At 35.3% G+C, this 27460-nt stretch overlaps 1 protein-coding gene and 1 non-coding gene across 2 annotated transcripts in view; one reads left to right on the plus strand and one right to left on the minus strand.

Moving 5' to 3' along the window:
* The window catches only part of LOC136031487 (semaphorin-2A-like), a gene marked incomplete in the record, with an annotated part of 365554 nt that overhangs the window by 322064 nt on the left and 16030 nt on the right, over nucleotides 1-27460 (minus strand).
* On the plus strand, nucleotides 7756-7827 carry Trnam-cau (transfer RNA methionine (anticodon CAU)). The gene has a single exon. It is a non-coding gene; the product is annotated as a tRNA-Met (tRNA).

The following is a 27460-nucleotide window of genomic DNA, read 5'->3' on the forward strand; positions in this document are numbered from 1 at the left end:
CTCCTCAACAGTAGAGTTCTCTGATATGCTGAATCTGATGGCGTGATTTTCATTAGGATCATTTGACTTTTTGGTGGGTTTCCCCCTTTTTCAAAAATTAGGCAAATTTTCTCGGGCTTGTTGCTTTTGATTGGTAACATTAACTTAATAAATTTTATACGTTTGGAATCAGCATGGAAAAGCCAATTCTTTTGATGTATCTATTGTTATCAAAATAAAATTTTGTTTTTTAGAAGCTCGATTATTATTGGGTCACTCCTTACTTACAGTTCCTTATCACGGATTGTTTGATTAGCCTAAGCCTGTCCAGGCGATTGAGATGTAAGTATTAAGTTATTTTCAAAATCTAAGTTTTAACCAAGGAAGTTTCTTTTTACTTTTAAACTTTTGACTAAATTTTAACTTTTCAATTGAACTAAAAACTTCAAATCCTGGTCGTAAACAACACAGACTGTGGAACAAATATAGTACACAGTAGTTTATCTTCCATAATCAAACGGTGCAAAGCTACATTACTAAAGACTCTTTCCCCCTCTCCACTACAAATTCGGGCCACAAGCTTGCTAGACAACAGAACCCCTTTCTGACCAAATAGTTTCAGGACATATAAAAAATTGGCTGAAAAAAGCTCCAAAAGAAGCAGAAAATGCGGTGGACTGTCTACTCTCCACCGCTAGTGTAAGTTCGAAGCATCATACGTGATACACTTCTGCCAGATCCCACCTCCTCGCGCCTTTCATAGCACACTTTCTTTACCCATGGCAAGTGCAATGTTTTGTACCCTATTTTTGAAAGTGGGCAACCCCTCAAAAGCAATCTAATATCCCGAAACCACGGTATTTTTTATTTTATTTTTTCTCAATAACCTGTTAGGAATTGTTCACCCAAAATAAACGGTAAAAGAGGAAAAAGTGAGCATAAAATCCCTTATTCCAAATGATCTGAGTTCTTAAAAGTGACAGTCCTGAAATGGCTTCTGGCAGAAGTTAATATTCTTTCATGAGTTCCATCCCACAACGATAGGCAATTGGGCCTGAAGGGGGACAGAATTTATGAAGACAATCGCTTGACAGTATTCTCTGGGGTACAACAAGCTCCTCATAAGACATAAGGGGTTGTTTGCAATGAGAATTTTCCACGGCAGTAACATATGTCAGTGACACATTTCCCCTGTTTCTGCAGTGACATAAAAAACTTACAAAGCGATAAAATGAAAGTTTGAAGGGTCTAGAGGTAACATTAGAAAACAAAGAGAATATAAAGGGGAAGAAAAGGGGCAATTGCCTGCATTGACAGAAACCAATTCATATGATTTGACTGGGATAAACATTACCACTGGGCTTCAAAGGAATTCAATTTAACTCCTTCCAGTTTAATTTAAAAAGGGCACAAGCGTAGCCCCATTAGATCTTAACTCTGATGATTGTGACGAGCAGCAAGCGACTCGCGATTCAACCATCTACCGCTACAGAAAAACTTTTATGACCACGTTTTTGAGGGTATGATTTTCCAAGAGCAATGTATAACTCAATTGAACTGCACATAATCTCAGAGATGTTCTCAATAAGGGGACCACAGACCATGTGTCACTGCAGAAGTTTGTCACAGTTATGATTTCCTCCAAAGTCTTTCAAATGGAAAATTGCCAGCGTTGCCAACAAAGAAGTTCCGTCGTTCACTATTCTCAATAACATTCAACATTCATACTTTATTTAACACCTCATAGAGCACAATCCCAACTTGAGAGGTAGTTAATCACTGCCCAGCCTGACAATCTCAGCGTTTCAGGTCATGATTTACAGCCCTAGAGACAAGTTGTCAAACAATTGAATGATGTCCTGTTTCTAGTGTATGTCCAGCCGTAATGTATGCAGATACGCCTTTATTAAGCAAATTAGAGGAGAACGAAAGAGTAGGAAGAGACAGAATGTCACGTGTAAACAAATTAAAGATCCAATAATCGCTATATTGAGGTTAAATAGCCCGAAATTAAAGAAAAACTAAATTTAACTTAAAAATCATCAAACAGTTCGTGGTAACGAACTGTAGTAAGGAGCGACCCGGCTCAATAGTAACCAAAGCTCTAAAAATGGAATTTTTGATGCCAATAACTACATCAAAAGAATTGCATTTTAATGCTGATTTTAAATATATAAGTTTCATCAAGTTTAATCTTACCCATCGAAAGTTACGAGCCTGAGAAAATTTTCCTTATTTTAGAAAATGGTGGAAAACAACCCCTAAAACTAATAGAATCTTAACGAAAATCACACCATCAGATTCAGCTTATCAGAGAACCCTATGTAGAAGTTTTAAGCTCCTATCTACAAAAATGTGGAATTTTGTATTTTTTGCCAGAAGGCAGATCACGGATGCGTGTTTATTTGTTTGTTTTTTTTCCAGGGGTGATCGTATGGACCCAGTGGTCCTAGAATTTTGCGGGAGGGCTCATTTTAGCGAAAATGGAAAGTTCTAGTGCCCTTTTTAAGTGACCAAAAAAATTGGAGGGCACCTAGGCCCCCTCCCAAGCTCTTTTTTCCCAAAGTCGTCGGATCAAAATTCTGAGATAGCCATTTTATTCAGCATAGTCGAAAAACCTCATAACTATGTCTTTGAGGACGACTTACTCCCCCACAGTCCCCGTGGGAGGGGCTGCAAGCTACAAATTTTGACCAGTGTTTGCATATAGTAATGGTTTTTGGGGAGTGTACTGACGTTTTCAGGGGGATTTTTTGGTTGGGATGGGGGTTGAGAAGAGGGGGTTATATGGGGGATAATTTCCATGGAGAAATTTGTCATGGGGGAAGAAGATTTCCATAAAGGGGGCGCAGCATTTTCCAGCATTATTTAAAAAAACAATGAAAAAATAAATATGCAAAAGTTTTTTCAACTGAAAGTAAGGAGTAGCATTAAAAATTAAAACGAATAGAAAATATTACGCATGTAAGGGGTTCACCTCCTCCTAATACCTCAGTCTTTACGCTAAAGCATTTTTAGTAATTTCGACTATTTATTCTACGGCCTTTGTGACTCGGGGGACAAAATTTAAGCTTTAGTGTAAAGAGCGAGGTATTGACGAGTGGGTGAACCCTCTCATATACATAATAAAAACGTACGAATATAGAAGTTTGTTAAGTAAGCTAATTCGTAAGTTACATATATCTTTTACTAACGAAAACGTTCGTAAAAAACTAAAAGTTCTAGTTGCCTTTTTAAGTACCCAAAAAATTGGAAGGCAACTGGACCTCCTCTCCCTCTTTTTTTCTCAAAATCATTCGATCAAAACAATTGGAAAGCCATTTAGCCAAATAAGTAAATATGCAAATTTCGCTTCAATTATTCATCTGCGGAGAGCCAAAATCAAAACATGGATTAACTAAAAAACGCTCAGAGATTAAATAAAAAAAAAACAAGTTTTTTTTAACTGAAAGTAAGGAGCAACATTAAAACTTAAAACAAACAGAAATTACCCCGTATATGAAAGGGGCTGTTCCCTCTTCAACGCCCTGCTCTTTACGCTAAAGTTTTTACTGTTTTAAAAATTAGAGTTGAGAGAAAGAGTTAAACTTTAGCGCAAAGAGCAGGGCGTTGAAGAGGGAACAGCTCCTTTTTTTGCCGTAACAAGAAACGTGTTTTTTGCGTAGCAAAAAACAGCAAATTTGCAGTCTCCGGTATTCGTCGTCATTGCCTCTAAGATTCGAATTGGCCAGAGGGGATAGCCCGCAAATTTCGCTAGGAATAAATCACCGATTTTAATGTTCGCAGGATTCATGCCTAGTAAATGAAAGATTATAAAGTGAAAGAAACTTATCTTTCCGTGAGGGCCGAGCCTCACTAATGTATCCAAGTGAACAATCAGTTCAAACTGTGCGAGGTCGGCCCAACTGCTAATCCTTCTCTACACTAAAAAGTGTAATTAACGCGCAGGCAAATTATATCTAATTTTCTCTATACACCACACTTGGCTATCGAATCTAATTTTCTCAATTCAAAACGCCAAAAATCTGATTGTGTGATAAATTCAAGCATCAGATTGCACAAAATCTGTAGTCACTGAATTAATTCAGAGCTAAGGAATCAAGTTCAAACAATTCAAAAGTTCAAACAGGTGTAATCCCTTTGAGAGCTAGTTCAATACTGCAGCATATCAGTATACTGCAGGCATCTTCTTTGAATTTAAATCATTTTTTCGGTAATCTCGGTTATAACGGTTTTTTTCTGATATTATGAGAAATAGAAACATTTAGATCGAAATAAAGATTTTTAATTTTATGAATGGCTTAAGAATATTAAGTGCAAACTTTCAGGGCATGATGAGGGGGTTGTACAACTGACGAAAAGGCAATATGCGCATACTTCCTTATATGAAATTACTCCGTATATGAAAGGGGCTTTTCCTCTTCAACGCCCCGCTCTTTACGCTAAAGTTTGACTCTTTCTCTTAGCTCTACCTCTTAACAGTAAAAACCTTTAGTGTAAAGAGCGGGACGTTGAAGAGGAAAATCCCCTTTCATATACGGAGTAATTTCTGTCCGTTTTAAGTTTTAATTTCGCTTCTTAGTTTCATTTAAAAAAAAAACTTGTTTTTTTATTTAATTTCTGGACATTTATTTAATTAATGCATGTTTTGATCTTGGCTCTCCACACATAAATAATTAAAACCAAATTTGCATATAAATGTTTTTTTTAGCTTAATGGCTTTCTCATAGTTTTAATCGGAAGATTTTGAGAAAAAAGGAGAGAAGGGAGTTACGCTTTAAATGTTTAAAGCATGTTTCTAGTGTAGTGTATGTTTCTAGTGTAAGTCCAGCCGTAATGTATGCAGATACGCCTTTACGAGCACGAAAGAGTGCTCCTCTTTCTGACTTACTCTTTCATAGGTCACTCTTACTCTTTCAGAGGCAATGTTAAGTGTAAACAAACTAGCGATCCAATGAATACATTATTGAATGAAGTGCATAGGATATTACTCAATATTATAAGTAGTATTATAAGTGCCATCTTTGGAAATCAAAAAAACCATAAAAAAAACAAGAAAAAAGAGGACACATCGGTGCTGCAAAAAAGAAATTTTCATTGTTCTTGCATTAATTTTCCAAAAAAGGTTTTCAACCATGGCGATTCCAATGGTATAGTTTTCATTTCGATTCAACACCATTTTCATCAACACCATTCAACACCATGGCGATTCCAATGGTATAGTTTTTATTTCGATCCAACACCATTTTCGAGAGTTTTCAGGCTATCGTTTGAAATTCCCATAAAATTTGCTTTCGCGATAAACTTTTACCATCAAGATCAATCGAAATCATAGCTATCATTCCTGAATCAGCTTCAAATATTTTTTTTTTGTCACTGGACAGTTTTTTTTTTCAAAAACCATTTTTAAATATTTGGTTACTAATGGCTGAACTTCGTTCTTTACTAGGTTGCAGCGATGACCACAACTGTGGCCATCAGTTTACGAATGATTAGTTGAGGAATAAAGATGACTATTTACAAGGTAGTTGAATGCAGATAATCGCCCGAATTGGCAATGGAGGCAAACATCGATCTGAAGAAGTTGCATTCAGATAAGTGAGACTTACTTGCATTTTGTGGTATTTCATGCCCACTCACAGTGCATTTTACATTTTTTAGGATGAAAAAAAAAACAAGTATAAAATGTTCAAATAGAAAAAACCAAGAAGCTATTGGATTATGTTTTATTTACGCTTAGCCTTTTTTTTCTTTTCTTTTTTGTATTTTCAACTGTAGACTTTCTATTTTGTATTTTATACTTTAGACTTTTTTTTTTTTTAGTATTTTAAGGTTTTTTTAAAGAAAAGTAAAGTCCATATTAAACTTAAGATCAGCAGAAATTAAGTAAAGGCCATATTACACTTAGGATCAGCACAAAAAATTCCTATAATAATCCACACTCACAACGACTAGAAATTACTATAAAAGAATAAATTACAGCCAAAACAAACAGAAATTAAATAGACAATCATAGCAAAAAAACATACAGCAGGTACTAATATAAATGAATAAATCAGTCTTAAAACGAGTAAAGCTTAAATTGAATATACAAATCAACCTTAAAACAAAGAAAAATCACTAAAAGCAAGAGTTTAGCTACTTTCCCCTCCCTAACTGTAAAAGTCAAAAGTCTACACCGTTACTGGTACTTTACTGAAAACTGTGTGTCTTGAACAGTGTATATGACCCTGGGCATAACTTACAACCCTTTCCCTAGGCCCTTGAGGGTTGCGTCATCGTAGGTATGATCTTTGCACTATTTCGAAGAAAGTGGTTACCTAAAAATTTCGATCAGATGCATGTGGGGCAAAAAGGGTGTAGGAGGGCTAGTTACCCTTCGATTACTTTTGACCCTTAAAAAGGATCTAGAATTTTCAATTCCTAACTAAATAGACCTTCTCCAAAGTTTATATTACCACCCATTCTATAAAACCATATAAGCACATGGGGCTTAACCTACAACCCTTGTTTCCGGGTGCTGGGGGGGTTTTGCCAACCAAGGAGATATTGCTATATGACCTTTAGACTATTTTGAAGAAAGTGGTTATCTCAAAACTTCGATCAGATGCATTTGGGGCAAAAAGGGCGTAGGGGGGCTAGGGTAAAATTCTAGTTAATTGACTTCTTGCTATCTCAGAAAGAGTTTAGGTTAGGAAAATGAAACATTCAGGGATGAATCTACAGACTGAAGTATGTCCCGGGAAGGTATTTTGAAACAACTACCTCCACTCCTTCTCCCTCTAGTGGGCCCTGACCTTTGATGACCTTTACAAATTCGTGTGTTATAAAACCGAAACCTTGCAAAATAAATATTCTGCTTAATTGAAGTACAACAAAATTTTTTTCAGCTTCATAACCTTGGTCAATTCCATTTTATAAGGTTTTAAAGATATGCAAATACATTTTCTAATTAAAAAAAAAATATTGATATGGCTCAAAATTCTACTCAAATAACAGGAATTGCATTTTCAGAAACAAAAAGCAGAGAAAAAGCAACTAGTAACTGAAAATTAAGGTAAAATGTTGTTTTGTCAAAATTTCAATAGGTATAGACCTGTCATGTAGGCAAAATTCAGGGTCCTCTAGAGGGAGAAGGAGTGGAGGTGGGTACTTTAAAATACCTTCCCAGGACATGCTTTAGCCTGTAGACCCATCCCTGAAAGTTTCATTTTCCTAACCTAAACCCTTTCTGAGATAGCAAGAAGTCAATTAACTAGAATTTTACCGGGGGCTAGTTACCCTTCGATTACTTTTGACTAGAAATTGCTAGAGACTGACCAGAGAATGACTAGAGATTTCTAGATCTAGAAATTTCAATTTCTAACCAAATGGGCCAACTCTAAAGTTTATACGACCACCCATTCCATACAACCATATATGCACCTGAGGCATAACTAACGACCCCTATTTCCAGCCTCTGGTGGGTCGTGTCAACTAAGGAGGCATTACTATATGATCTTTGGACTATTTTAAACAAAAAGAATATTTCAAAATTTTGGTCACCGAAACGCCGCTTCTACTTTATTCAAATTATCTGCTTCTAAAATTACTGTAATCGAAAAAGTTAAATTCTTGTGATAGTGGGACAACTATATACAAAAGTGCATTATTCACTTTAATAATTCCACAGTAGCCCCGCTGTTGTCATATTCCATCACTTCACTTGGCAAGCCCATTGTAAAAATGATTTCCTACTCCTCATACAAAATATTACTACAACCATTTTCTAATAGCAGCAGCTTGGCGCAGCGGAAGCGCGCTGGGCCCATAACCCAGAGGTCGGTGGATCGAAACCACTAGCTGCTAAAATTTTTATTCTGGGAAATTAAAGGGAATTTATGGATAAACGTTCAGAACTTCGAATTAGGAAAAAATTATTCCTAGCTCGATTTTTCAAAATACTATTCTCCGGATCTTGATTAAAAAATTGGCACAACAAATTTTTGCCCTCCCCTATATCTTTGGGAATTGGCACCCCTGAAAAGTTTAACTTCTTTCAACCCTCAGTAACAAATGCATTATTTTATATTATCGTTCAACTAGAAAAGGCGTAAACAAATGAAGGTCATAACCTTGTATTGCATGGACTGGGCATAATTTCAGCATGTCGATTGGGGGGATGGGGCCATCATTAAAAGTTTATCGATATCCTCCAGGTGAAATGAAGGTTTTCGGGGGGGCGTCCCCTCAAAAATCTGTGAAAAATACAAGCCTAAATGTATTTTTAAGCTGTCTAAAAACTTATTTTGAGAATTGTTTCGTAATGGATACCAAACATCAAACTGCAAAAAAATAAAGGTGGCGCGGGACTGTCCTAAGTCTTCCATAGCACATTTTTCTACAAACGGTATCGAAGAAAAGCTATTATTTAGCAGACACTATTCCGTTTATTTCAAAAACATTGCAAAATACATAATGTATGTATATGAACTTAAGCATACACATGTAAATCTGAAAGCCGAACTGAAGCTCCCGCATCAGCATCCGGATATTGAAATAAAAATTATCCTATTGTCCCAGTTAAAAAAGAGCTTCGACAAGGGGCTATAACTTCACCTACCGCTTTTAATAGTACTATGATTCGAGGACAAGAGAGATGGGTACTTTTCTGATATAGCGACCCCACTCAATAATTACGCTGTGTAAAACTCGAGGACAAACCTAGAACCTGGTTTTTCATCTGTCTCTATTAAGAGACAATAAGCTTACGTTCAGTGAAAAACAAGTGGCGGGTGACAGAATACATTAGACTTATATATTTTGGGGTACATATTTGCACACTAGGAGGGATGCGGGTAAAGTATTTGGACAACATGAAGTTACAAAAAAAATTCTTACTTCATAAGAATATCCAGAATAATTGTAGCTGACACATTTTGCATTCCCTCCCCCATCCACCCCTAATGTGCAAATATATGACCCAAATTTGTTTCTAAAGTATTATATTTTCCATCATGTTTTTGATATTTTTCATAAAAAAATAACCTAAATTCACTTATTGTGTGGGGTCGCTATAACAGAAAAGTACTGAGAGATGTAAAACAACTTGTGTCCTGTGATGTATCGATGTTTTGTTAATATCATATGCGGATGAGACATTTAATTCGAGTCGCACTGTTTCTGGTATGAAGGAAAACTTTATTATCCTTCATGATGATTATAAGCAGCTCGAATTAGAGTTTGACGCAGAAAAGTCGGAAATCTTGATTTTTAATTGGAAATTAATCGCCGATGGTTTTACGATTGCTCTTGGAAATGCAAACGTTGAGCCAGTCAATTTCATTACATGCCTTTGCCTTCCTATCGGTTCGACTCTAAAAATAACCAGTGCTTGTGCATTATTCGGAACACAATCGACAAAATTATTTTTGTGATTCAGGTTAGGTTAAACTTGGAACAGAAGGAACAAAAATGTTCCTTCTCGTCAGAATATAAAGTCATGTTGTGTCCATTGACGAACTGTTTTGTTGTGGGAAACAACCCCATATCCTGGAAAAATATAATTGCCTATTTTTCAGTCTTTGGCAAATCCCAAATCTTCATTTCAAAATCCATGTTCAGACACTATCTTCTATCACTACGCGTAGCAAACCAAGTTGAGTTTTGTCTTTGTGGCTATGAAACCGGATTTCCTCATAAAATGTACCTGCATCGTAGTTTGTTTCACGAGAGAACCTAGCTTCACTTACTGAGTGTGTTCTGAATAGTACACAAGTACCAAATAGCGCACTGATTGCTTATGGCGCCTCTACAGAAGCGAATTGGTTTTGCATATGGTTAAAACTGTTGGGATAAACCTTCCCAAAACGACAAAATATTTGAGATTCGTGGGTGGTCGCCACAGAGGATGGGCCGGGTAGGATGGTGGGTATGTTTAAAAGTATGTAAGCTTCAGGTTGTTTGAAATTGCGAGTTTGCTGAAGTATTAGCCAATTAAATTCAAAGACTTATTGAAATAAGAAAACATAAATTAGCAAAATAAAAGTATGAGTTTCTTACTCTCTAAAGCGTCAACTATTACCGGTCATGATTAAAGCTATTCCTTTTCTGATTAGCAAAACACTTTTTCGTCCAGCATTTGACAACACTGTACAACCAATCACTGACAGTCCCCAAATCCCACATAGTACCACATGATCCCAGATTTGAAGAAAAAGAATCTAATTGGGTAAAGCACTTAGAGAAGCAAGCGTCAGTTTCTCGGAGGAAAACGGAGCAGAGCTAATCGATAGAAAACCTTATCTCCCTCTTAGTTCACCTTGAGGTTAACAAGGAATCGGCAATTTTCTTGATATTCCTCCACCAGCAATCCAGATACAGGCCTAAGAATATTGAAGAAAGCAAAAGCAGTTCCGAACAAAAAATTCAATTTTCTGGCGAACATCCGTATCCACAAGGAATAATAATGTCCTTCATTATTTGTAAAGAGAAAGGGGAAATGGATGGAAATCAGCATAAGGATAGGATAACATTGTTGATTAAAATGTCTTGAATTTTATGATTAAATTCTCATATCTATGGCGTGAAATAAGCCCTGAATCAGGGGTGGATCTAGAGCAAAATCTTGGGGACGAGGGGGGCAATGGGACAAGAAAATAAAAAAGGAATGGGGACAACAGAAAAATCTTGGGGGCCCAGGGTCCCCCTGGATCCACCATTGCCCTCAATTATTATTCTATTGATCGTTCTGTAAACCGATTTATTCTTGAATAAATTCAGATCATTTCATCTTTAATCACATTAGCATCTTGATTAAAATGTCTTGGATTTTATGATCCAATTCCCATGCCTATGGCGTGAAGTAAAGCCATGAACTCTTATTTTAAAGATTGTTCTGTACTCCGATTTTCAGAATTTTTTTCGAATTTGTTTTCCTGAGTAAAACATGTCAGAAACACATATTAACATCTAGAATAAATTCATATCATATCACTTTAATCATATTAACATCTTGAACAAAACGTCTTGAGTTTTATTATTCAATTCTCATATCTACGGCGTGAAATAAGCCCTTGAATCAAGGGCGGATCTAGAGCAAAATCTTGCGGGGGGGAGCTATGGGACAAAAATAAAAAAAGGAATGAGGGCAACAGAAAAATCTTGAGGACCCAGGGTCCCCCTGGATTCGCCAGAGCCCTGAATTATTATTTTAATGATCGTTCTGTAAACCGATATCCATAAAAAAAAATTTCAAATTTGTTTTCCTGAGTAAAATATGTCAGAAACACATATTAGCATCTTGAATAAATTCATATTATTTCATCTTTAATCATATTAACATCTTGATTAAAATGTCTTGGATTTTATTATCCGATTCCCATGCTCATGGCGTGAAGTAAGGCCTGAACTCTTATTCTAAAGATTGTTCTATACTCAGATTTTCAGGATTTTATTTTTTCAAATTTGTTTTCTTGATTAAAAATGGTTGGAAATACATATTACCAATTTGTTGAAAACCTGTCTATTACAACATAAGAAGGAGGGAGCAATACACGAGAAAGATGTCATGGCTGCACCATTAGCTGCAACTAAGAAAAGAGCGAACCACGTCGCATAGTAACTAAATAATTAAGACTGCACAAGACGCTTAAGGTCCAAACCGGCGGTGCTGATCCCCGTTTCATGGCCCTTCAGCCAGGAAGTACAATGGGGGGGGGGCCAAGCACTAGGGCAATTTTGATGCCATATCTCAAGTGGAAAAGCTGGGACTGATGGGCTGCGAAAACTTTTTACAGAGGTGTTTAATGGCTCATTTTAAATCTGTTACTCATATCTACGTGCTTTTATCAACTCTACCATCCATAAGCGTCATATAGCACTAAAAGCGGCACTTTAGTGCCACTCCTTAAGGGGAAAAAACTTGAAGCATAAAACGGTGCCCTTGTAATAATTGCGGTCCAAACCCTTAAGTGAAGGTTTATAAGGACCCCTCACGTATACTGCCCCACCGGACTCTCTTAATAAGTTTCATAAATCGTCTGTTCAGTAAGAAACAATTGTGAAAAAAAATATGGTAAACTGTTCACCGCGGAATTCTCCAGGGGCTGTTATCTTCAAACATGAACTATTTCGGACAAATACCGGAAATATAGATGATTAATAAGAAAAAAATGTTAGAATTATTAGAAAACAATCAAAGATTTTAATTTTTTTTAAATAAGTTTTTCAGCTGAAAGTAAGGAGTAGCATTAACACTTAAAACGAACGGAAATATTTGTTCCGTTTATGACGGGGCTGCCCCTCCCCCCGGAAAATGATAATTGCAGTGTTGCTTCTACATTAAATTTAAATAAAAACAGACACGGATTAATTTTATAAACCAAGTTTATCCAAGGAAAGTTAATTCTTAGTTTGCAGTTCATTTTTAATATAGCCTAGAAAGGCTTGAGAGGCAGATAGTCACTATGAGAGGGAAAGCTGGCATACCTCTTTCAGACTTGTATAAAAATGATAATGTTTTATTTCCTGATGGTACTCTATCAGCCTCGAGCAGAAATTAGCCAGATAAACATACAATAAGGGTAATTTTGATATTTCACCTGTTCTTTTTAAAAACTGTTTTTAAATTGACCTTTGCTCGTTTTCAATAATAAATCAAATAGAAGGCAAAAAACCACGATTGCTCTTTATTTTCCTCAGAAAAACTGTTTTTTAAATTAATCTTTGCCCCCTTTGAATTAAAAACGTTGTTAAGTAGAAATCTCAGTCGCCCACTCGCTTGCAAATCTTGTGGACATGGTCGGTCATAAATCTTTAAATCATTTTTGGTCTTCAATTGCCTTCAAACGGTTCACAAAACTGATAAACCATCTGAATTACCCTTATTGTATGACTATTTTCCTTATTGCTGCCCGAACATGATAGAGTATCATCAGGAAATAAACATAATAATTTCCATTTCTGTCCATTTTCCACTTGGTAACAAGATGTTAGAGTTACATTCTTAAATAATTTTACTCATTCTCTCAATATCAATCAATAGTTACAATTTCTAGAGCTCCATGACGATGCATTTACTGCTGACACGTTCCTTATTTTCAAACTTGGCGCCCAATAAGTGCTAAAACTGGATAGCTGCATATGGATATCTTTTCATTAAAATTAAATTCTAGATTTTGCTATTTTTAGGACGTATATGATTGTTTGATTTTCCACATAGCCAATTTAAAGAATCCGGTTTCATCTTTACTGTCCTTGGTGCTTATTGCCTTTCTCATTGCAAGTTTAACAATGTTCAAACTTGTTAAACGTTAAATAAGTTTAAACTATTCAATTAGCAACTAGATGATAATGAACAGGAAATTACGTTTTTCTCAATCCCCCAACCTTTACCAAGAATTCTCAAATTGGTAGTCATTTTCAAAAAGAAGCACAAATCCTTGGGAGATTGAGCTAAGAAATATTTGGAAAATTCCAATCTATATTTGGTTTAACGAAATCAAACGTTACTGACGGAAATTTAGTCATTTCTTGGGGAATACAAGTTACAAACAGCCCAATATTATTTCAAGTCTCAAATTTAAAATATCAAATTTTGCTTCAAGTTTTCATAAAAAATTTCAAATTTATGCTTCAAATCTTCGGCATATCAAATTTTGCTTCTTTTTAGAGATTAATAAAAATTCCAAAAGCATTCCAGCGAGTCCGTATCCAGGATCTGTCTTTGGCGGAGGGGAATCAAAAAAAAAATTATGCATTTAAATTTTTTTTCTAGAGTGAGACAAACGTTTGGGGGGTTGTCCTGTGGTGGCGCAGTGGGTTTGACCTTAGTTTGGTAATACGGGACCCAGAGATCGAATCATGCTGGAGCAATGCACTGCAGGGCCGACGTAGGGACCTTAGTAGTCAAGAAGCGTCGTTAATCTGATTACTTACTTACTTACAAACGTTTGGGGAAGGGGGAGAGGTTAAATCTGAACCTCCCTGAATACGCTCCTGGATTCCAGAATTTATAGAGAAACCTGTTGTATCTGTTCTGGTCACTTACTTTGACACATATTGCAAATGTTAGATCCGTTTTACACTTGGTTAGTCTTGAATGGGGTCAAAAAGTAAAAAAAAACAAACAAAAAAAACAACTTAATAATGGTAACTATTTTAGTCAATTGTTTTCATAATGTGTATTTCATGCGGTCAAATTGCTTTGATATTTATAATCTTTAGATTAGAATTTACAAATTCTAAAGTGTAATAAACGGTTTGCCACTGAAAATGTATTAAAGAAATTGATGAATAGATGCGACGAAGATGAGAGACCTTTGAAAACCGATAAATCGAGAAGATATGACTTGTATACATAGAAATTGATAATAGAAACAGGATATTAACATTGCAAATTTAATTTTTTGCCGGTCAAAAGTCAATTACGCAAATTAAATTCCAAGCAAAGGGCACAATAAAGGTTACATCATTCAAAAGAATAAAGATAAGAAGGTTAAGTGCTGAAGACACAGAGGTTGAAGAAACAATAAATATTCAAATGATGCAAGCCGATAATAAACAAGAACGCAATGATATCTTTCCTAAAAAAAACAAGCATGCGCATAGATCAGAGGAGGGCCGTCATCGAGGAATAGTGTTCTTGGCAATACGCATTTCGGTGATTCCAGATTACCTCCCCCCCCACAAAAAATGGTCTTCTGATATCTCTTCCTTAAAGTTGTCACTGTCTGCATCTTGGCTTCAACAATTCAAGGGGTATTATATGACAAGTTTTATGAAAAATTAGAAATCATCAAAATCTAGAAAAAATATTATATGACAAGTTTTATGAAAAAAATAAAGTTGAAATCCTGTCAAGCGAATACAAAAGAACTTGTTTCACGGCTCAAGTGTAAAAAACCTCGAAAAAGAATAAACTATACAAGAAATGAAGAAACAATCATCAAAATCGGGAAAATTCCTGAGCAGGCCTTAGTGAGCACCCCCTCTCCCTTTTATGATACATGCCTGCCCCCAATATTTTAAATAAAACGCAGTAGATTGATCAGTCGAGGTCTATGATGAAGAAAATATCAAAACAAACCCTCCAATTTAGACCGGTGGGGCATATTAAGGGTTCATCTTTAGTGTCGAATTAAAATAATCCAGGCACGTTTTCTTTTTCTTTTTTTCAGGCTGCAGCTCATAATTGTTATGGTTGTGTGCAGGCTAAATTTTATAATGTGTATTTTATCATGTTTATTTTTTAGATTTTTATTTATTGTCATTACCGGTTCGGAATACCTCTTTTTGTTTTCTATATTTATCTAGTCCCGTTGATTCGTTCCTTCGTCATGTCTAACCAGTCCTGTCTAAAAAAAGGTAATAAAATAAAATAATAATTTTAAAAAATAAGGTGTAAACCTTTCAGTTTCAGAAAAATTAGATTTTATTGCAAATTTGTTTTAAAGCGTACTGGAAACCTACAAAAAGCTTCGCTGTTCAAACTAAATCCAGTTAATAACACCTGAAAACCCAAAACTCAGTTTCAGGTGAACACTTAACCCTAGAGCAAAGAAGTGAACCCGAATCATATAACCTGAAATAATCCAGTGGTCAGAGGATCTTTCCTGAGAAGGGGAGTTGAAAATACTAGAAAGAATTTTTCACAATTTTTAAATTTATCTATGAGAGAGCCTTAGGACTAATCTCAGTGATATTCATTTCATTGGTATTGAATAATTTAAATAAATTACAAAGCAGTGAATCCTACAAAACCTATAATTAAAGGTTTTTATTCCTTATAAAAATAATAAAAAATTGAGTTGTCAGTTTCTTCACTCTTCCACAAAATTAGTATCGTGTAAGTGTTGGGCGATATTGGATATCGATATATCGCACCGAATATCGAAAGGTAAATATTGATATCGAAAACGATGTTTTTTAAGCTTTTTGTGGTATCTACCGGTTAACATCCAACAGAAAAGATCCAACATTGAAAATTGTTTCGTAAATGGTGGAGAAGAAGAATAATGTATTCAATCCATTGACTCATATATGCTCATACACAGCTGTATCAAGAAGTTGGCATAACCTGTATTCAAACTACGTTTAGTGAGAGTGGACTTTCAAATATTGCTGATAAACCTCTGAAAGGCTTGAATATATAAAATACCTTCTAGACTTATAGGCCTTATTTAGATCATACCCGTCATGATTACCACATACCTCAATCCGCGTTTCAACAAATTATATTAAGCCTGACGATCGTGTCCAAATTGAGAGTAAATAGCAAGAGACATGGATTTGGCTTAACAGGATTGTGTATCAACAGATGTAAGTGCCATGACAATCCCCGTGATTCAACCGTTACCAAATCAGGCCAGTTTGTGGGCATCACACGACGAATAGTCAATGCAAGGCAAGCTTTCGTCAGCAACTGCATCTGTAACGGCTTTCCAGATTTTCAATAGGGAGTCTTTAGTTCCAAGAAAATCTTATCGATTCAAGTTGTGGAAGTCTTGTAATATGGGTGTCAGAAATACCTAAACTAAGTTGTCATAAAATGAATGTCCATGCATCAGAGAATCTTACTGTAAGAGTTTCTAGCTTCCGTCTGTAAAAATCTGAAATTTCATAATTTTAGCTAGAACGAATTTTTTTTATTATTATTTTTGGTAAAATTCTAGTTGATTGACTTCTTGCTATCTTAGAAAGGGTTTAGGTTAGGAAAATGAAACTTTCAGGGATGGGTCTACAGGCTAAAGTATGTCCTAGGAAGGTATTTTAAAGTACCATCTCCACTCCTTCTCCCTCTAGAAGGCCCTGGAATTTGTCTACATGACAGGTCTATACCTATTGAAATTTTGACAAAACAACATTTTACCTTAATTTTCAGTTACTAGTTGCTTTTTCTCTGCCTTTAGTTCTGAAAATGCAATTCCTGTTATTTGAGTAGGATTCTGAGCCATATCAATGTTAATTTTCAAAATTTAGGAAATGTATTTGCATATCTTTAAAACCTTATAAAATGGATTGAGCAAAGTTATGAAGCTGAAAACAATTTTGTTGTACTTCAATTAAGCAGAAGATCTATTTTGCAAGGTTTCACTTTTATAACACATATACTTTTAAAGGTCACCAAAGGTCAGGGCCCTCTAGAGGGAGAAGGAGTGGAGGTAGTTGCTTCAAAATACCTTCCCGGGACATACTTTAGTCTGTAGATTCTTCCCTGAAAGTTTCATTTTCCTAACCTAAACCCTTTTTGAGATAGCAAGAAGTCAATTAACTAGAATTTTACCTTATTTTTTTTAAGGTGATCGTATCGAACCAATGACATATAAAATCAGGAGAGGGCTTACCCGAATGGAAATTACATTTCTGGTCAATCCTACATCTGTTTGTGGAGGTTTCTTTTTTATTCAAGTTGGATTATCCATTGTACTTTCTGTCGTTTTGGATCTCATTTATTCATTGATAATGATTCGTTTTCGTTTTTAGGTTGAAATTATTATTATTTTAATTCACTTTTGCTCGCCTTTGGCTTACTGCCTTTTGCAGTAAGCATTTTGTATTTCTTTGAAAAAACTTCTTTACTGAACAACATTTTTTATTATTATTATTATTGTTATTTTCAGTTCGTCTTTGATTTGATTAACTTTATTGTTTCTATTAGTCAATAAAAAAGAAATATTTCTGAACTTCGTTTTCTGCACACACATTAGTATTTTGGCTTACTACTTATATTTCGCACAACACTTTGCTACAAATTTTCATAGTAGTTGAGCTATAGAACTTTGGATGGATGGGTAGGGGGAAAATCATTGAAATATACAGATTACAAATTTGCATAATTTCTGGTCTTCTAAAGGGCTGAAGCCATACTGACCCAATCATGTTACAACATTGAATATAGACGCATATCGACTGACAATTTCATTCCAAATATCTTATTTAATATATTTGATTAAGAAATATTATTAAGATATGATTTTAACTTTAGTTAAAAAGGAAAATACTTAAAGTATACAAAGAAAACACCAGTCATTAAAAAAGGGGGGAATTGAACTAACCAAAGGGAACTATGTGAACTATTGCTGCCTCTACTCCGGCCACTACTAAAACTACTCCCGCTGCTTCTATTGCCACTACTATGATTAGAAAGAAAAGGTTTACCTTCAATGTCTAACGGTCTCAAATAATTTTTTTTTTTACCCACATTTTCCGGCCAATTTACTAGTCTAAAAAATTATTTTTATCTTTGTAGGAAAAATATTGTTTTTTTTTACCTCCATATTTAATACCAGTTTAGTAATAAAAGAAATATTTCGGAGGTTAGGGGTTCAGACACGCTCCCCCTGTGGATAAAGTCAAAGCACCAGCTAGCAGTATTTTTCTATTGCAGGTAGCACAAAGCTGACTGTTAATATAGAGTAGGAAAAGTAATTCATTTTTACATGACGTCATCGAAATGCATTTTCTAAATTGATTGATAGTGAAAAATTATACTGAATGACATCATCATAACTATATACAACCTCATAAATGACGTCATATCTTGTATAAAATGACTGTTTCCAATGAATTTCTTATCAGTTAATCAATATCAAGTTTATGTAAAGCAAACAATCTATCATGCCAACTCAATTTCTTAGCAAAGCTAAAAATTTTGAGAAGAAAAATGATGTATGGTGTCCTGCAGGAGAAAAGAGAGCAGTAGTGAAGAAGGTGAATATACTTAAATCTACAAGAATTTCTAAATTGGAGCCTGACACTACAAAACAGGACTTGAAAAATAATAATTCTGGTCAGATGGACAAAAAGGTCATCATTTTTTCAGAAGTCGAAAAGATGGTTGGCAGCAAACAGAACGATCCGCTCAAAAAACTAGAAAAAGAGATTGCCACAATTGCCAAAAAGTTATTCGTGTTTTATAGATCCCCAGAAGCGAAGAAGAGTTTCGGATTACGAAAAGAAATAATGGATTCTATACGACAGACAAGCTCAATTACGGAAAAATTGAAAAGATACGAAAGCCAAACTGGAAAACGTGATTTAGATGGAATCTTATCTAGTTTTTATTTTCAAGTGACCAAACTGAGTTCAACTGTAGCCAATTTAGAAAAAGAAGTGAAAAAGCTGCAACAAGTAGAACGTATATCAGCAAAAAACCTTTTTCAATCCAAGCAAACAGTGATTGATTCTAAAAAGGTAGATAATATCCCAAAACCAACTGTTGGAAGTGACCTGAATTTCAACATCAGGATTGATAATATTCTAAGGAGAATATCGACGCTTCGCGATTCGCAAGCAGCAGAAGTGAACAAGTTGATTTCGGACATAGAATGTCTCAAAAACGGTATGAGCAAGGAAAAACAAAGTGAAGCCCCAGAAAAACAGAATTCTGATGAAGCCAAGAAAAAAAACGGTGGAAAATCAAACTTGAATAAAAAGAAATTGAACTGTACCAAAGGCCAAAATCTTTACGAGAATTCCAACAAAAATGAGGCTCAAAAAGAATATTTACATCTAAGCCAGAATAAAATTGAGCCCATTGGTGAGAACAAAGTGACCCAGGATCAAGTAGCACCTTCAGATACACCGTGGTTACACCGTGGAACAAAGCTGAGCTCAAGGAAACCTTCTTCTAGTCGTGAACAGGATGAGAGTGGCACCACCTCAAATTCAAAGAAACGAATAAGAAATGTTTCAGCAAAAACGCGGCAAAGTCCTGCCCCAGGCTCATCATCAGATAGTTGGTGGAGGCGTGGTTCAAACCCTAGCTCAGAAAAAGATCCTCCTTCCAGTGGTATAAAAGGTACCGGAGCTAACACTTCAGACGCAGAAAATCATGTAAAAATTGATGCTGTCACAGAAAAAGACATTTTAATGGAAAAATCAATCGTCGACAACAGAGACGAAGTCGCAGTTACCAATGTGTATGTGCCACCGTACAGGAGAGGTGCAAATTACAAAAAAGAAGAGCCATATTCTGGCCCCAGAGTTATTGTAATTAGGCAGCCGAGAGGGCCGGATGGAACCAAAGGTTTTAAAAAAGAGTATTTTCAAAACTTCCACCAAACGCATGATGGCGTTGATGACAAGAGCATATCTCCAGAGCGAAATTCTGTCGGACAAATTAGTTCCAATTAAATTTTCTGTTCTTTTATTTCTGTTAAAGTGTGTTTAATAAATGTACAAAGAACCAAAATGTTGTAACTTGTGCTAATTATAGAGATTGGTAGAAACAGTGAAACTCATGTCAGTTACCTGAAAGAAGCAAGCTTCTCGGTAAAACTTCAGTTAGTTCTTTGGTGCCTAGGTTGGGCCCCTTACAAGAGGTGATAATTCCAAACTGTTCCAAGATATTGTTGTTACGCCCTTTGGACGATATGCATACAGATGACGTGCTGTAATTAAGTTACCCCCCCCCCAAAAAAAAAAAAATCCCTCGAAAATTTCACCTTCATAACCTTAGGCATAGTTGAAATAGTAGCTGTAATAGTGTAATAGCATCTTTTGGTCAATTGAATATCCCTCTCATCAAGTCCTCGAAGTTTCAACTTAATACAATTAGCATTGCTATGACATTTCTAATATGTTCTTTTGATAACCTGTTTGTTCATATATTTCTTCAAATTTTCATCTCAATGCTCTTAGCCCTAATAGTAGTTGCAACAGAAAGAGTAACTGAAGTGGTATTAGTAATAGCGTGCACATGTTGCCTTTTAGTTAGATGATCTTCCCTTTAAATATTCTCTGAAAGATTCAACTTAATACCCAAACCAATTCTTGAGGTACGTTCTTTTGGCAATGTACATGTACATAGTAGCCTCTTTAGATTCAGTTCAAATTTCATTTCATAGTTTGTAAATTTTTCCGTGGGAAAGGAAGTTTCCGGGGGGTGGATTTTCCCAGGGAAACTATACTTGGAGGAAATTTACCAGAATTATTATATGAAATTCTTTTATTTGACTTACTTTCTCTTTGACAACTCAATTTTATGTGTGGAGATATACCGAGGAAGTTGCCCAGGGAATATTTTCAAAGGAGTTGAAATGGTGTGTGGGATTTTTCCGTCGGGAGGATTTTCCGCGGGAGAGATTCTTCATGGCGGAATTTTGCGCGGGAGAAACTTTCCACTGAGATATTGAAAGGGGATAATTTCCAGGGAATTTCTCACGGGTGGAGAATTTCCGACACGATTTGAAATTAAAAGAAAAGCAAGTCTTTTTTTTTTCAAACGAAAGTAGGCTCAAAAGAATTTACCAGGCGGCATTATCCGCAAGAATTCTTCTTGGGAGAATTTTCAGCAGGGATTAAATTTTCTTCGGGAAGGGGCATCTAACGCGAGAGGAACTTTCTTGAGATGGTGATTTTTCCTGGAGAGAAAACGCAGATTTTCCGGAACTATTTGAAAAACGATCAGAAGTTAAATAAAAAAAATTATTTTTTTTAAGTAAAAGTAAGGAGCAACACTAAAACTTAAAAAAACAGAAATTATCGCGCATATGAGGTGGATCCTCCTCCTCAATACCTCACTCTTTACAATAATTTTACCTTTTTGTTCCATTTATTTAACAACATTTCCTGAAACACAAAGAGCCGTTTAATTAGAGTAAGGGGATCTTTCAATTACAAAAATAAACTTTGGCTTGAAGAGCGAGGTACTGAGGAGGGGTTATCTCCCTTATATACGGAACAATTTGTGTTCTTTTAAGTTTTAATGTAGTTCCTTACTTTCAGTTGAAAGAAATAATTTTATTTATTTAATCACTGAAAAGCAGAACTAATTTTCAAGGGAAAATATTGACATGTCGTTGATTTTGACAGGCAAAAATACACAGCAGCTTATTTTTCTTTATCTTGATCCTGAGTAATTCAAAGGAGGGTTTTTGTGGCATTCATTAATGTAATGGAAATATTTCCATTACATTTTTTTTTATTTCCATCAAAAATTTGGGCAAAATACTCTCCAATTACAATCTTTGTTTTTGAATTTTGGCAAAACCTAAAGTTAATCTGAGCAAGAAAAAAAACTAATCAGAAATATCGAAATCAATATATCGAATATCGAAAGTAAAAGCATCAATATATCGTTTAATCAAATTATCGCCTAACACTACTAACGAGACGCCTTTTGAATAGCTGCAGCCCACCAGTGGAGGCACAAGAACACAGAATTTTCTAGACCATTCCTTCAAAATACTAGGGTTTTCAAAACTTTTTCCACGATATCCTGGAATTTCTTCCATAGTTTCCCTTTTTTTTTCAGTCCCTCCCCACATAAATTTACGAGTGCATGATACATACCTGGAACTTTGCAATGAATTTTACGCGTGGCAAAGTATAAAATTGTTCGCAAAGAACAATACACACGGAGAACAAAACATTGAAATAAAGCAAGTCCTGATTGGTTACAACGCAAGTGCGGATCTAATAATAAACTATAGATGGCAACACAGAAATTCAACCAACAAATTGAAACAACAATTTTTATTCACGGGGGTCAATTCAAGAAAAGGTACTTGTGTATTATACCCAACTCATTCAGGTACTTCATTTAATTTCAGTGTTTGTCCAGAAAGTAATAGGACTGATTTTCTTCCGCCACGCTATTAAAGAGGGGCAATTTTTTATGTTTTTTAATACTAATACTAAAAAGGGTATTTTTCATAATAACCCAAAAAAGTACGAGTCTAAGGAGATGGCTGGAGATGAAGGACAAACTCCCTAGACTCGATTGACAGCCTTGTTCTAATCACAAGCATAATTGCACACCAGTACTAACTAAATGTCCATACTCTAGAGGAGCCGGGGAGTTTTAGACAAGTTTATCGTTAAAAATCTTTATCCTCCTCTATGGGCGTTTTGTGAAAAATAAGAGTAATGGCAAAATTTATATCTTTCAAGATTTAAAGCCTTAAACATACAACCACCCCCACCCCCGTAAGATGCACCATATGCATTTACAGAAGCGATGTAAATGAAACAATACGAGACCACGTTTTTTTTTTTTTTTTTTTTTTTTTTTTTTTTTTTTTTTTTTTTTTTTTTTTTTTTTTTTTTTTTTTTTTTTAAGAACAAAGTATAGAGGGTTATAAAAATAAAAAAAAAAAGATTGGCTAACAATATCTCTGTTAGAAGTTCCAAGCAAATCATCTCGGTAATCCAGCCAATACCATCTAATATTCCAAAGCAAACTTAGAATCAAGTGTTTAGAATTCTTCAATGATTCGGCAATGAATGGTAATGATATCCAAACCCAGCTGACTGTATTTTTATCATTGATACAATCTGTCTTTGAAAACCTGACTCCAACTTGAATTCCTTTTTTCTTTCATCAAAGTGTAAAAATGGAAGATATAGAGCATTCTCAAGAGACTTAGTATCAGTATTTTTGCTAGGAAGACTTGAAAGGACGACATGACTTTCCTTTCCTCTCTGAAGAACAGTTTTTTTTTGCAGTTTTTAAGAAAATGAGAGTGAAAATAGAGGCACGACAATAGAAAGACGTTTTTGTTTTCTTTACGAAAAAAGTTGTAAAGTCCCTTTGCATGAGCCACGTAACCAGAACTGATTGCCCTCAAGGGAAAATGACTCCATTTGTGAATAGCAGCAGTTCAAAGAGCATTACAGGACTTTTTTAGGTAATAAGTTTGAAAAGCGAAGAGCAAACGGGTGAGTATTGATATTGGCTGAACATTTTGTAGTCGCAGGTTACATAAGTACACTCAGATCCCATAGGGAAAGATACGAGTGGATGTGTTTTGTTTCATGGCGGAAGAGGTCAAACCAGGAAAAGGCCACCATTTCAATTTATTTCAAATTATTTAATTAGTATTTAAAGAATTTCTAAGAGCAATTTTAGGGAGAGCGTGCAGGTACACATACTTAATAAAATTCATAAAGGACCTGAATGGTATTTTTAAGCTTTGAGCCACCCCCCCTCCCAAGATTATCGTTTATTCACCAATTCCTTGCCGGTCACGGCTGTTTAAACCCCCCAAGAATCAATATCTCCTTGCATTACTTTCTTATATATTAAGTAGAACATTGTGGCTTGTAAATATTATCTTCAGTTGTCCCGAAATATCCAGTTACATCCAATCCCGAAAGGCAAGCCCCTGGTAATTATGTTGTAAAAATTTGCATTTGTTTTTTTGAAAGTGTAGTAAAAACTAAGAAATACAAAACATTAACAAGTAAAAAGCAAAAAAAAAACGTTTCCTTTTATATATGTGTGTCTTAGAAAAACAATCAGGATTCATGTAAATTACAATGTAGATTCATTCATAGGTTGAACCCTCAGGTAAGTTCTGTCAGGCGAAAACAACCCAGCGACACCATAAGTTGAATTCTGTCTGATCCAAAGCGAATTATCTGAAGTATTGTCAGAGAATTTCCCAAATAATAAAAAAAAAACTTGTGACTGCCTATTTACAAAATGGGGCATAAGGCTTTTATATGTTTTCAAGAATATTTTGTCAACTGGAAAGACACGATTGAATAGAGATGTCCGCGGTCGCAGTACATCACTAACTTTCTTATACTTGGCAGCAACAGCAGACATTTCCCCTTACCCGACATTCGAACATAGCAATTGAATGGGTCTTTCGTGGTGGCTGATCTTGTGCCAATTCTTCAGCAAACTTAAATCAGTATTTGTTCCAGCAGTGTCCGAATTTTTGAAAACCACCGGCTTTCTCTAGGTCTTGTTAAATAGTATCTATCAATTCTTTAGTTATTTTCCTTGTCTTCAGTGCCATGTCGGCAAGGGTTCAAAGAGCAGTATTTGCTACATGAAGTAATCTTCAGAGCAGTCTAAGAGGTGTCCGAACCAGCGAAGCGTGACGACGCTTTAGGTGATGCCCGTGTTATAGCAACTTTAGCAGACTTCGTCCTTGGAAGTGTACATTAGAGAGTAGAACTACCTTGATTGTCGACTTGTTTAAGGTTAACTTTATTCACAAGGTAATCTCTCGACAAACCCACAGATTTTTACAGAGCTCGGCTAAAATTGCTCTAGCTCTAGATATTTTTATGTTGAAATTTTGATCAAATCCTTGATCATCCTTCCTTGTAGCCAAATAGACGAAAGTATTTAGTTTTAGTCATAGTATTTAAGTATTTAATATTAAATAAGTATTTAAGTTTTAAAATAATGAAAGTATTTAGTTTTAGTTTTAGTCATATTTATTTGTAGGTCAGGGTAGACTGAGAAATGTCCAACATTGTTAAGCTTTTGATGAGATGAGCCTAGATCACAATTTTTTTTTTAATAATTTTCTTTTTTTATCATAAAATCTAACTTCTTGCAACACCACCGCTATTCATGGTATTTTATTCATTTACTTTTTAAAAATGAGGAATGATTGAGTTCAACTTTTAAGGACCTAAAAAAGACCGTATACATTATTTTATTTCGGGGGGAGAGGGTTACAAAAAATTTACAAAACGCATCAGAAACTTTATGTATTTTTGTTACTTTTTAACGAGTCGGGTCAAAATTCAGGGAGGATCAGGCACGTACGCAGGAATTTATTTCGGGGGGGGGGCAAAACCTTCGAAACAGAAGATATAAAGTAGCACTTTTTTATAGTAACTAAATAAATGCAAAAAGCACGTTTATCGGAAAATAAAGATTAACTTTATTCAGTATTATTGTAGCGGATGGGGGAAGGAGACTGAGGCCTCAAAAGTACGTTTTAGACTCAGGTTATGTCCATAACGATTTAGAACCAGTTGTAAATCTATTATATCCCACTGAAAGGGAAATTTTAGGGTTAATAGTGCAATATGGGTGCTGTGGGGGTAGTTCTTCTATTGCAAAAATGTCGATTTTAATGAAAAATCATAGTTTCCAAAATTGATCCATTAAAAGCTGTACTTTATCCTGAAAACGCCATAATATCAAGGATAATTCTATTTTGCTGTGGAAAGCAAACTCTTTTTACAAAACAAAATAACAGTACAATCGCTAATTACTTCAAAGAGGGTAAAAAGTTAGACAGAAAATGGGTTAATAATTGGGCAGTGACTTAATCAGGTAATTGCATGCTGTGCGTACGTGCCAGGGGAGGATCAAACCCTTTTCCCCCTAGATACGACCTTCACGTGAAATTAATGTCTTCTTGGAAATTACTCTATTCGGTACCTGTTTACGTGACGAAGCCAGTCGATCGGAAGGTAATCATTACGATCTTCTGTGTATTTCCGTAGTATGGAACGTTGAAATTTTCTCACATTTATTCGTTTTATGTTTTCTCTTCTCTGCACTTTAAAATAACATCAAAGAGATTAAGAGAGATTACTGTCCTATACGTTCGTGTTAAAAAAGTGTGCTTTAATCCATTGGTTTATTTTAGTGACGTATTTTCATAATCCAATCACATTATTCCTTAAATATGTGGCAAAGAGGAAGGCCAAAAATTTTTAATGGAATTTCTTTATTTTACAACCGTTCTGAAAGCATTGTTTAATCATTTTATTTTCTTTCTTCCTATGTCATTCTATTTGATGGGTACGTCTAAAAAGTTGTGAGTTAGTTTGTTAGACTTTACAAAATATATTTACTTCATTTTCACGACTAAAAACTTAAACACCTATACATGGCTTAAGCCTTCATTTCAATACGGAAAATACCACATATAAATGCCTAAACCTACAACACACAAAAAGAAATTATAACTCAAAACAGTTATTTTATAATCACATTAAAACCAGGAATGATACCTGAAAAAGAGTATGAACAAAGTCTCGAAAGGGGCAATACTACCCTTTTGGGGCTTTCTATAAAACCAGCACTGTAACCGGCCTTCTGTGCAGTGTCATAGATAAAAGGGATAATGCAGATTTTTTTTTTTTTCAGTTTGAAACTAGTCTTACAGTACGCTGCTATTGACTTCTTTTTTCAGCAAAGACGATTCAGCTTATTTCGCTGTGCAAAAAGAGTCGCTAAGAGCTCATATTAATAATACAATTAAGAACTCAAAGCCTGTCAGTACCAAGACATGAAGGGGAAATTTTCTCTTTCATGACTCTATCCCAAGGAATAATCGAAGCACGTGGACAGGTTCGTATTCAGGATTTTTGTTCGGGGGGGGGGTACAAATTTTTGTAATACATAAAAAATATGTTTATATGCATTTTTGTTATATTTCTACGAGTCGGACAAAATTTCAAAGGGGGGGGGGGTTCATACCCCATAACCCTTCCCCTGGATTCGGTCTTTTATATCAAACTAATGACCAAACAAAACTGGAACATACGAAATGTCATTATAGCTGGCTCTATTTAGCAGCAATAGGGCTCACAGCCCTTTCTGCATGGTTTGAGCATGGTGTCTCAAGATATTGGCACCAGGGAACCCTTCAACTTTTAGTGCACTTTGTTGAGGATGAAGACATTGACAGTTCCTTGCTTTATGAAGCAATATTGTCTCTGAAGAATTATTGTCTATTAGATGGACTAGCCTAGAGACACGTCATTACGTAGACCTGTGACAACATGTCAAATC

The sequence above is a fragment of the Artemia franciscana genome, chromosome 9 (assembly GCF_032884065.1).
Source record: "Artemia franciscana chromosome 9, ASM3288406v1, whole genome shotgun sequence".
In the NCBI taxonomy this organism is placed as follows: Eukaryota; Metazoa; Arthropoda; class Branchiopoda; order Anostraca; family Artemiidae; genus Artemia; species Artemia franciscana.